The 12,276-nt window shown below is 37.5% G+C and overlaps 1 protein-coding gene across 1 annotated transcript in view; it reads right to left on the reverse strand.

Moving 5' to 3' along the window:
- LOC118711317 (IQ domain-containing protein M-like) overlaps positions 1–12,276 on the reverse strand; it is a 123,590-nt gene that overhangs the window by 56,905 nt on the left and 54,409 nt on the right. The window lies entirely within an intron of this gene.

The following is a 12,276-nucleotide window of genomic DNA, read 5'->3' on the forward strand; positions in this document are numbered from 1 at the left end:
TAAATAACTTGCCTAAGTATTTTAGTCTGTAAATGATGCACAATTAAAATTTGAATTATCAAAGAAGCTCTTATTTGTAAACAAACGCTTGTCAACCAAACATGGCCTGCATTAACAAGTAGATGAGGAAACTAGAATTAAAAAATAGTTTAAATAGACTGAAATAATCTCTGGTGTATGGCCCTTGGGCCTCCAGTTTATAATTTCAGTGTGTAATTTATTTGATAAGCCACTGTCCTAAAATTCAACAAGGCAGGCTCATGAATAGTGTATTCAATGTGATTAACCTAGAAACATTTAAAGGAAAATAAGAACTGATGTGAATCTCCATGAATATTTCTGTTGTATCTTCCTTCCTTCTTTTCTTCCTTCTTTTCTTCCTTCTTTTCTTCCTTCTTTTCTTCCTTCCTTCCTTCCTTCCTTCCTTCCTTCCTTCCTTCCCTTCCTTCCTTTTCATTTCCATTTATTTTATTAAATATATTTTGTGGCACATAAATAAAGGCAGTAAAACATAATAATTGAATTATTAAGAAAATAGTTTTGGCCCTAGCTGGTTTGGCTCAGTGGATAGAGTGTCGGCCTACAGACTGAAGGGCCCCAGTTTTTATTCCAATCAAGGCCACATGACTGGGTTATGGGCTCAATCCCCAGTGTGGGGGCATGCAGGAGGCAGACAATTAATGATTCTCTCTCTTCATTGATGTTTCTATCTCTCTCCCTCTCCCTTCCTCTCTGAAATCAATAAAAATTCAAAAAAATCCAATAAAAAAAGAAAGTAGTTTTGATCTGGCTGTTTTGGCTCAGTGGATAGAGCATCAACCTGCATATTAAAGAGTCCCAGATTCAATTCCGGTCAAGGGCACATACCTTGGCTGTGGGCTCCTCCCTGGCCAGGCCCTGGCCAGGGCATGTGTAAGTGGCAACCAACCAATGTATTTTTCTCACACTGATGTTTCTCTCTGTCCTTCCCTTTCTCTTCCACTCTCCCTAAAAATCAATGGAAAAATATCCTCAGGTGAGGATTAACAAAAAAAAGAAAAGGTTTGTTGGTAAGCAGTATGACAGATTTTACCATATTGCCTCACTCCACATCCACCTTCATTGTCCTGCTTGTGAGACTAGGACATTTATCCCTTGTCATATGGCACAATTTTAAACATCTTCTTTGGAGGATAATATCAAGTAGAGAATGAAGGGCTCTTTCTGGTGCTGGGTGCTCCCCCAGCCTGCTCCTACAGTGGACAGTGGGCAGCCGTGCAGGGTAGCTTCTGGCCATGTCACCTGACTCCACTGAGGACTCCCTACATACACATTTTGGGAACTTCCTAGTGAGTTCTCTGGTGCAAACCTTCCCCATGAATGAGTTCCCAGTGGGTTCTATATTGTGACATCTTCCTCTAGACAGTTTCCCCAGAACTCCAGAAAGTGGCTTCCCTGGGAGTCTATATATATATATATACATATATATAATTGATTTTTTTACAGAGAGGAAGGAGAGAGATAGAGTTAGAAATATCGATGAGAGAGAAACATCGATCAGCTGCCCCCTGCACACACCCCCCCCCCCACTGGGGATGTGCCCACAACCAAGATACATGCCCTTGACCAGAATCGAACCCAGGACTTTTCAATCCGCATGAGGGAAGGGGCACTCGTTAAAATTTGTTTTTTTCTGTAGGTACTCTGCCTCTGACCTAGAAATAGTGGCCACTTCCTATGTCAGCGCTTCTCAATTCCTATGATTCTTTTTATCCTTAGTAGCCAATCATAATTATTCTAATCCCTATCATAATTAGCAATTCTTAAACTTTACCTGCTCAAATTACTGTGTAGTTTTTCTATTTCCTATTTTGACTCTGACAAATACAGACAGATTTGGGGTTTATATTGTGAACTACTATTAGCATCCTGTGAAATATTAAACACATTAATTTATCTCCAGGTGACAAAATTGACCTCATATGGTTATTGTTAGAATTAAGTGATATAGAATATACAAAACATTTATACCACCATGTCCACAAGTGGTAGAGGAATGTGTTACTAGTTTTCATCCAGTAAATTATCTATGTATATAAAAGTCTAAGCAACAGGCTGACTGGCCAACCAGCCAACTGTCTGGTGACTTTGATGTGCACTGACCACCAGGCAGGCACTCAAAGCAGGAGCAGAAACCACAGGCATGGAAACATGGACCAGACTGATGAATCTCAGAGGGAAGAGTGGAGGGGTAGGGAGGGTTGGAAGAGTTTAACCAAAGATCTTATATGCATACTAAAGGCCCAGTGCACATATTTGTGCACCGGTGGGGTCCCTCGGCCTGGCCTGTGGGGATTAGGCTGAAACTAGCTCTCCAATATTCCTTGAGGGGTCCTGGATTGCAAGAGGCCTCTAGTTTTAATAATTAATAATAATAAAAAAAACTATGAGAGTTAGGAAATAAACTAGATTTTTGTTCATTAGTTTTAAAGCATTGTATTTTCCACAGATGCAAATATTCCCATTTCAGGCAAACTAAAATACCTACACTGAAATATAAATATATGTAGTTATAAATGTGGAACAGTCACTTTCTCTTACTGGCTAATCCTGACTGAAGACTGACACATGAAGCTGGTGGAGTGCTGAACTTCCTAGGATAATATACCGTATTTTTCGGACAATAAGACGCACTTTTTTCCCCCAGAAGTGGGGGGAAAAAGTCCCTGCGTCTTATGGTCCAAAGATAGCCTACACATATACTTTAAAAAAAGTTTTTTTACTTGCCCGGCTCTGTGTGGTCTCTGTGTGCTTGCCCGGCTCTAAAATGGTTCTAAATGCTGCTGTTTACTTTACAGGGTTGATTACATATGTTTATGACTGTGATGTTGGGTTTTAATGCACATAAAATATTTTAGGACACTATTTGTTTCAGAATCTTTTTTTCTTCATTTCCCTTCTCTAAAAACTGGTGCGTCTTATGGTCTGGAGCGTCTTATGGTCCGAAAAATACGGTAATATAGTGATAATGCTGGCATCAAACACACATGGAAGGTTTTTAGGTCAGAGTTCTTCTAATGCTACCACCCGCCTTCAGGTAACACAAGCAGAGCCTTAGAACATATAAAAACAAGGCATTATGGCATTTGAATGATTGTACTTTTAGTGTAAGATCATAGTTGATTACAAATAAGCATTTTTCACTTTAGAAAACACAGCTTGCAAAACATGTTCTCTTCTTTTTATTTTATTGCATATGTCTTCCCAGGATAAAAACAGGAATTTAATTTTTGTTGCTCCTATTGATCATTTTTATTATTTATGGAGTACATTCCTTTTAAGACACTGCTAAGTCAATATTGCCACACTGAATTTAGATGTAATAATTCTGTCCTAAGAACTCAAAAAAAATTAAGAGCTCTTCCTTATCTCTTCTTCCCCAAGCCACATATGTAGTAAAAATCTGAAGGACTTAGATGTATGTGTCTAAGTGGTTCTGTGGCAAAAACTCACATGAAATATCCATTACTGTCTATCGGTCCCTGGTGGTCAAGTGGTTCATTCTCTTTACTGAGAGGCAGCAGCCTTGATTGAGAGCAGAGACCTTGGAGTTTGACTGCTTGCGTGTGAATCTGGATCTCCCCTTTATAAGCCGTGTGCCTGAAACAAGTTAGCGAACCTTTCTTCAGCCCGGTATCACACACAACACCTCCCCCTCCCCAAACACACACAAAATATTTCCACAATGCAGTGTCATGAGGACTAAATGTGTTAAAAGAAGTGAAGTTACTGGTTTTGAAGAACATGTCTATGGTCAGCATTACTTAAGTTAGTTATTACTATCATCATGATGCCCTTCATTTAACAGATGCTGGTATATACAGTTTCTTCTATTTAGATAATAATAGCAGTTTCCTGTCTCCAACCACATTTTGCTTGTGCTTTAGACAGACAAGTGGAAAATGCCCTTTCTAGTCATTCCTACACTATTTTGGATGCTCTAAGGCTCAGTAGTTCCTGATGAATATTCATCAACATCCTGGAGAATTCTACTACTTTTAAAGATTTTTGGTTAATCAGTCACTTATAGGCTCCTAGTGGGCATTCTTGTGGTCTTTCTTATTATTATTAGCAATAAAAATACAGAGAACATTTTGTTTCATCTAAGACATCACAGATGTTGATGGTCCCATCAGTTTACAGACCACTAAGAAATATTAAGGACTGCCAATTTTGCTGTAGCATGCCATTAACAATAGAATGCAGCTCAATTTCAGACTTTAAAACATGAAAATGTATACCACAAGGTTAACAAAATAGGGCAAAATCTCAAGGGTTATTGTTCTCTTTGCTTTTTCTCAATTATAGTGATTGAAACTTATGATTGTACTATGTATATATATATATATTTTAATATATTTTATTGATTTTTTACAGAGAGGAAGGGAGAGAGATAGAGAGCTAGAAACGTCGATGAGAGAGAAACATCAACCAGCTGCCTCTTGCACACCCCCCACCGGGGATGTGCCCACAACCAACGTACATGCCCTTGACAGGAATCGAACCTGGGACCTTGCAGTCCGCAGACTGACGCTCTACCGCTGAGCCAAACCAGTTTCGGCATATTATATATATTTTTTATTTACTTAAAACCTGTTTCCCTCAGAAAACTATTAGTTCCAGGCAGGTAAGGTCTCTGGCTGTTTGCTAACCATTTGTATCTCCTAGTACCTTGCTCTATGCCTGATATTTAGAAATAGTCACTGAAAGGCTTTTTAATAAACAAATGAACATAACAATAATTGGTAGTATTTATTGGGAGTTTAGTGCATGGCAGGCAGGGGGCTAAGCAGATTATATACATTAGCTAATTGAATCCTAAAATTTGACAAATCTTATGAGTTTGATATTGTCAGAGTCATATGATAGCTTAAGATACTGAGGCACAGAGAAGTTACAGAGGGCTTTTTAGCTGGTAACGGTGACAGCAGGATCAAATCTCAGTTCTTTCTAACTTCGGAGCCTATTCTCTTAATGAGGGCTCCACACTGCTTTACCAAACGCTTCCTGGTATCATGGGACTGTTCGCGTCTTCGTGGGCATGCTAGCCACCTGGCAGCTCTCCCTTGTAAGTCTTCTTCCGGAGTTTCTAAATCCTCCAGCTGCCCCTGTACAGTCTGCTAGGCAGCACTGCGCTTTCTCTCACAAAAGCAGCAGCTCAGACCTCTTCCCAGGCAGTTTTCTGATGCTGGTCTTCTCCACAAGGACTTGCTTTGCAGAGGCTATTGAAGAGCCATCAGGTCAAAACTACTATTCATCAACTGCTTATAACCTCTCAGTTTGCTAAGGACATAATCTAGCACAATCCCTCAGCGTGACCTCTTTAGCCACCTCTAGTTCTCCTCTTCTCAGGTAAAGGAAGCTCCTTATGTTTACTGTTCAGAGAACCCGCAGATGTCCTTCCCTTCCACTCCCACACAGGGAGCCATACTATTGTGTGAGCCCATTGCTTTCCTGCTGCACAGCCTGAATTTGAATATTTGAGGCAGTGGTTCTTCTACTTGTACTTCAAAATTCAAAGTGATTTTTTTTTTTAAATTATAAAGGAGGTCTTACTAATTGAGTTTATTTGTGTTTGGCAAGTGTTCGAGTTCCATGATCATTTTAACATTATTTAATGGTGTGTCTTTGATAGAAAATTTTGGATGTACCAAAATAGCATAAGAAATCATTATTACTCTTAATATTTGTCAATCTTATATGCATGATTTTTATTCAACCATGTTCCCCAAGAAATCAATTAGAACATAAGTACTTTCTAGGAAATTGGTAGCAGGTCATTCTAAGATATGTAAAATATTTTCTATTAAAAATAATAGACTAGTACCTACTTCTAAAAAATTAAAAGATTATTAATAATACTATCCTATATAATAAAAGCCTGTTATGCAAATTGACCAAATACTGGAATGACTGGTGGAACAACCAGTCACTCTGATGTGCACTGACCACCTGTGGGCAGATGCTCAACACAAGAGCTGCCCCCAGCCTGCAGGTCCAAGACCAGCCAAGGTATGTCAGTGAGGGGGCCCCCGGATTGCCCAGTAGAGGGAGGCGACCAGTGGCAGTGAGGGGCGGGGCCAGTGAGTGAGCGGCACCAGGCTGGCCATGGTGGGTACCAGCAAGGACCCCCCCAATCACCCTTTTGGTCGCCCTACAGATCAGCCCTGATCTCTGGCCAGGCTTAGGAACCCTACCTGTGCACAAATTTCATGAACTGGGCCTCTAGTTAGCAAATAAACAAAACTGTCAATTTTCCATTCTAAGATGATAAAAAGAAAGACCATCTGTTATTACAATTGTTTCTTTATAAAATTATTTTAAAGGATATTTTAACACTAAAAATGCATGAGCAACACAATCTCAGATGGAAGACTAGTACTTTACAGTGAATGATGAGAACCTTGAGCTTTCAGGATTTCTGAGTGTTAGTTTCTTCATAAATGGGCCTTCCCTCCATCACACAAATTCTAGCACAGACACAATAGTTCCAAAGGGCATGAGTATAAACTGTTGAGTTCAGGGCCAGGCCTAAGTGTATTAGGAAGACTTAGGTGGCTAGCAAAGCTTTACTAGTGACCTTGGGTTAATTAAACAGAATGGCAGACCTTGTTATTGAAGTAAATTAACAAGTATTTACAAATACATGCAGAAATACCCCAATCCTTTACCTTAGCCTAATAACTTATTGTATTATTATGTAACTAAATTTATCACCAAGAAGAAAATACATTTTATAGTCTTCATACAAACACAAAGTTTAAAGCCTAAAAACAATGGTGACAGACAATGGAGGTTTTCTTCCATTGTGAATATTATGTATTCATTAAAATGCTCATTTCTCTCTCATGGGCCAAAGACCAGTCACATGAGGATTTCAGTAAGGGGTTATAAAATGTGAGTTTGAACTGGTGGTCAGATAATCTATAACCTACTTTAAAAACTAATTTCTAAACGTTATACTGTTAATATTTTTCCCCTGTTTAGCTATAGTAGTTTACATTGTATCATTTTCTTTGATTTGAAAAAAGTGACTGTCATACTTTTTTGTCATGCCATTTTTATCTGAGTTTTTTCTATTTATTAGTAAATTTCAAAGGATACCAATTTATCAGTATGAAAAATCATATATGTCTTGAACAAAGGAAAGTGAATCTAGGGCATTTCCATATCTACAAAATTTTGTTTCTAAAACATCATTGAAGAAAGAGGGAAACATTGAGATTCAAAACCAAAGGGCAAAATGATTAAGAAGTCAGTTAAACAATATGCCACTGGATGATATAACCAGTAAAAATAAATGCATGGGCTATTGCTCCTTTATATTACAATTAAATACTGACATTACTTAATATAAAGAGGAGCAGACATGTTCATTAACATTTGAATGAGAATAAATATTATGTACTAAGGAAATGAATTAATTTAAAAATGTGTTGAAGTATAGCAAACTTTCCTACTTTTAAATCCTCTCAGGTCATGAAAACAGGCATATATTGCTATTTTTTTCTATAATGTTTTTCAGTATATTATTCAAAGGTTAAATGTGTGAAAATTGTGTCCTTCATATGTATCCTTATCAATCCAATCAACATTCTATTATAAAATAGAAAGTTAGGGGACTGTAGTCATTTGATTGTTTAATAATATAAGCACAATTATTTCAAAAGGTTTACTTTCTCATGGAACATCAATAAAAAATATACAGATGTTTAATTTTATTTCCATATTGATTTTATTTTTTTGCTTTTCAGCTTATTAGCAAATAAATATATTTTCAAGTGTTTGATAATGAAAGATAGAAGACTTGTTATTTTTTCTATCTTCATGTAACTTAGATAAATACAGATCATATTACTATTCATAAATCATATAACTACATAAAACACTAAAATAATTTTGGATAACAATTCAAATAAATTATTAGTATTTTTAGTATGGAGCATTTTCTTTCTTTTGAAAGCCTTTGCTTATTTTTGTGTTAGTGTGTCTGTATAATGAAAGTAATGCAAACATTTTATCATAAATGATTGGAGTATTATGAATAATAAGTATTCTAATTTTAAAAATATGCCCTTCATGTTTCTCTGAAGGTCTGAGTCTTAGGATGGCCAGATTAAATACATTAACATGATTTTATTCTGACACATTCAAGATAAATGGTCCTTTCACCTTAGTTTAAATGGTCTCACTTTGAGAGAAATATAGTGGCACAGAAAATTCATAAAACATAAGAGCACAGTGGCAGTTTTTATTGGGCTCACCATACATAATTCACAAGATATTTCTTTTTACTTTGTTTGAAAGAGTATTTTAATAAAAAATTTACCTCCTAGGTTGGGTTATTAAATTAAATTTGAATTACCCAACCCTCTTGGTTTCTTTTGGTACAGATTACCATTCTTTTAGCCATTTTTCTATATTGTATACATATCCCTTAGGGGCCCGGGTGAATCAAGCCAATCTTTAGGCTATTCATTAGTTTTATAAAGTATATTGGGGATAACATTGGAATAACTAGTTCATTATTTTAAGTTCTATTGTCTCATGTTATCTCAATCCCTTAGCAAAATATCGGGTCTAGTAATAATTAATGTCGTTTTTAAACATTCGTTTAAAATCTTGCTTGGCATTGACATAACCTTCAAACACGTGGTATCTACAGAACGTGTGAAGTGCAATTAACAAGTTTTGCTTGAAAAAGTTTGTGTTTGGTTTGGTTTTTGTTGCAAAATTCGGGCTAAGAAGATGGCGGATGAAGAGCATATTCGGCACTGCATGCTTTACGAGTTCCAATTAGGAAGAAAAGCAAGTGAGGCTGCAAAAAACATCTGTAGTGCTCTTGGTCAAGATGCAGTTAGCGCCAGAAAATGCCAGCGTTGGTTTGAGAAATTTCGCGAGGGAAATTTTTCGTTAGATGACAAGAGTGGTCGAGGCCGTGTGTCCAATTTTGATCAAGAAGCTCTTCAAGCTCTTTTGGTGCAAAATCCTCAAATTACCCAACAAGAGCTTGCGACAACTTTAAATTGTTCACAAAAAACAATTTCCAATCAATTGCGTGCACTTGGCAAAGTCCAAAAGTTTGGAAAATGGGTTCCTCATGAGCTGACCGACAACAACCGTAATCAAAGAGTCACAATTTGCAGTTCGCTCCTCCCTCGTCAAAACCGTTTGCCGTTTTTAGAGCAAATTGTTACCGGAGATGAAGAATGGGTGCTGTATGTTAATTTGAAAAGGCGGCCTCAATGGTTGGACAAAAATGAGGCTCCGCAGCCCACACCAAAACCTGACTTGCATGCGAAAAAAGTGATGTTGTGTGTTTGGTGGAATTTTAAAGGAATTCTTCATTATGAACTTTTACCATCTAACCAAACCATTACAAGTGCAGTGTATAGTGCCCAATTGGAAAGGTTAGCCCAAGCTTTAAGAGAAAAAGAACCCGCGCTGATTAATCGGAAGGGTGTAATTCTTCACCACGATAACGCACGACCGCATACTGCAAGAATCACTGCTGAAAAACTGCGCCAGTTGGAATGGGAAGTTCTCCCTCAACCTGCATATTCTCCTGATATTGCCCCTTCTGATTACCATTTGTTTCGTTCTTTGCAAAACTTTCTTCTTGGAAAAAAATTTAATAATGAAGAATGCCTCAAAAATGCATTGACCGAATTTTTTGCATCAAAATCACAAGAATTTTACAACAGAGGGATTAAAATGCTTCCTGAGCGTTGGGCACAAGTAGTAGAAAACAACGGCAACTATATTGTTGATTAAATTTTGTTGTATTGTTTAAATAAATTCGATTTAAAAAAGTATTAGAAAACGACATTAATTATTACTAGACCTAATAATAAATAGCAATAATAACAGACAGTTGACTATAACAGGTATAGCTACATAACTTTACTCAACAATTCTTTCAGCCTGCCATGCAAAAAATTATTAAGTAAACTCCCCAAAGATTTATCTTTCATTTCCTATACTTAATACTCTCTCTAGATTCAAGAGATGAAAATAATACCATGCTATTTTATAGAGTAAAAAATTAACTCCAAATAAGTGAGAATCTTTCTTCATGGATTTTTCCAAGTGAATATCAAATAAATGTTTTAAAGAATTATTTTATGTATTCATTTTTTAAACAATAAAGGCTGTGTTTTATAACTTCTCTAGCATCTGTCAACAAATATACATATCTATATTTATATATATGAAAAGCCAGCAATGGGAATGCCGGAACAACCTGAATGACCTGAATGACCAGTCGCTATGATACCCACTGCAGTGGGCCAACTGCCAAGGCCCCTCCTACCCCCCAACCCCCCAGCTGGCCCAGCCTTGATAGATTCCCCAACTCAGATTAGGGGCGGGGCCACCCATCCAATCTCCTGCATCCCCTCCTCCTGGCTAGACCTACCCGGGAAGGTGGAGCCAGCTGGCCAACCTTTTGCAACCCGGTTCTCAGCAGACCTAGTGCCAATCAGGCCCCAATCAAGGCAGGGCCAGCAGCCAACCTCCATCAGTTCCTCCCTCTGTTGTCTTGGCCCCAACTGGGGCAGGCCAGCTGGACTCCACCCATGTACAAATTCATGCACCAGGCCTCTAGTCCTATATAAAAGGCTAATATGCAAATTGTCTCCTCTGGAGTTCAACAGACCAGAAGTTTGACTGCTCACTATGATGTGAGCTGACCACCAGGGGGTGGCATGGGATGAAGAAAGGCCCCGGCCAGCAGCTGGAAGCTGGGAAAGGAAGGTTCCAGCCAGCAGCTGGCAGCGGGGAAAAGGAAGGCAGCAATTGGCCCTGGTCACTGGCGAGGCCTAGAGACACTACCCATGCAACAATTTTGTGCAGTTGGCCTCCAGTATTTACATCTTAGTGAAACTAGGAAATTCCCACAAACTCCAATAACCTTGAAGAATATTTAATAGAAACAATAAGTTCAGTCCTAAATGAAAATGAATGTTAAAAACTGATTCAAATTTCCTCAGATTTCAGATAAGATATCGCTATGTCCAAAAGGAAGAATCACGGTTTTGAAAAACCCCTTCAGGGATCTTTTAGGGGAATAACAAGACTCTTGTGTGATAGAATATAGGAGAAACAAAAAATGTCACTGAGAAACCTAATCCATGCCACACCTCAGAATGACAGATAAGATGGAGCCAAAGGTGAAAAAAATTAATGTCTGCCCCACATGAAAAATACTCTCACCCTACCCAATGTCCCCTAAAGTTTCAACCACTTACAGTGTCACGTCTAAATCCAAAAATCTCATCAGCTCCAAAGTCTCAAATGTAATCATTTAAATATTTTAAATTTGGTATGAGTGAAACTGCAAGTATAATCCATCTTGGATCAATTCCTCTCTATGGACCTCTAAAACTTAGGAACCAACTGTCTGCCCCCAGAATACAACAAAGAAACAAGCATACAATAAAAAGTTGAAATAGTTCCATTCAAAATAGAAAAGTAGAGTGAAAAAAAAAAGGAATGTTTTTAAAAATCTAGTTGTGTAAGTTCCATTAGATTTCAAAGGTTGGAAATAAATCCTCTATGGTTTTCAGCTCTGTCTACTAAATTTCCTCCCTCCTTCCCTCCCTCCCTCCTTCTCTCCCTCCTTCTCTCTCTCTTTCTTTCTTTCTTTCTTTCTTTCTTTCTTTCTTTCTTTCTTTCTTTCTTTCTTTCTTTCTATTTCTTTCTTTCTTTCTTTCTTTCTTTCTTTCTTTCTTTCTTTCTTTCTTTCTTTCTTTCTTTCTTGTTGTTTTGTTTCTAATTTTAAGAAAGATAGAATGGATCTGTTGCTGAGAAGTTTAATGAGTCTGTCTCCTGACTATACACTTATGTCTACTAACATTCTTTCATTTCATACTCTCTATCCTTCTTGGTCCAAGCTCGAAGTGTTCTTCTGATATGAACATCTCGAAAACCTTGTAGTTCGCCCCTGTATGTCACAGAGATCCACTCCATGAGACAAGAGTCTTCTCTACACATCTTTCCTGGAAAATTCCATTCCAATTCTTGACTTCTCTTCAGTCACTGGGAGGTCCTATTGGTCACACTTTTTTTTTTTTCTTCCATAAAAAACTATGTAACTGAATGTTTTTTAAAAACATCTGTCTGGGATTATTAACAAAAGGTTGTCCAGCTATACTCTCAGTTTTATTCTACCGTATATTTTCCTAATGGTGAAACTCAAATTTTAGTCTCTTTCACAATCTGAATGAGTTGAAAATT

The sequence above is a fragment of the Pipistrellus kuhlii genome, unplaced genomic scaffold, assembly GCF_014108245.1.
Source record: "Pipistrellus kuhlii isolate mPipKuh1 unplaced genomic scaffold, mPipKuh1.p scaffold_m20_p_8, whole genome shotgun sequence".
In the NCBI taxonomy this organism is placed as follows: domain Eukaryota; kingdom Metazoa; phylum Chordata; class Mammalia; order Chiroptera; family Vespertilionidae; genus Pipistrellus; species Pipistrellus kuhlii.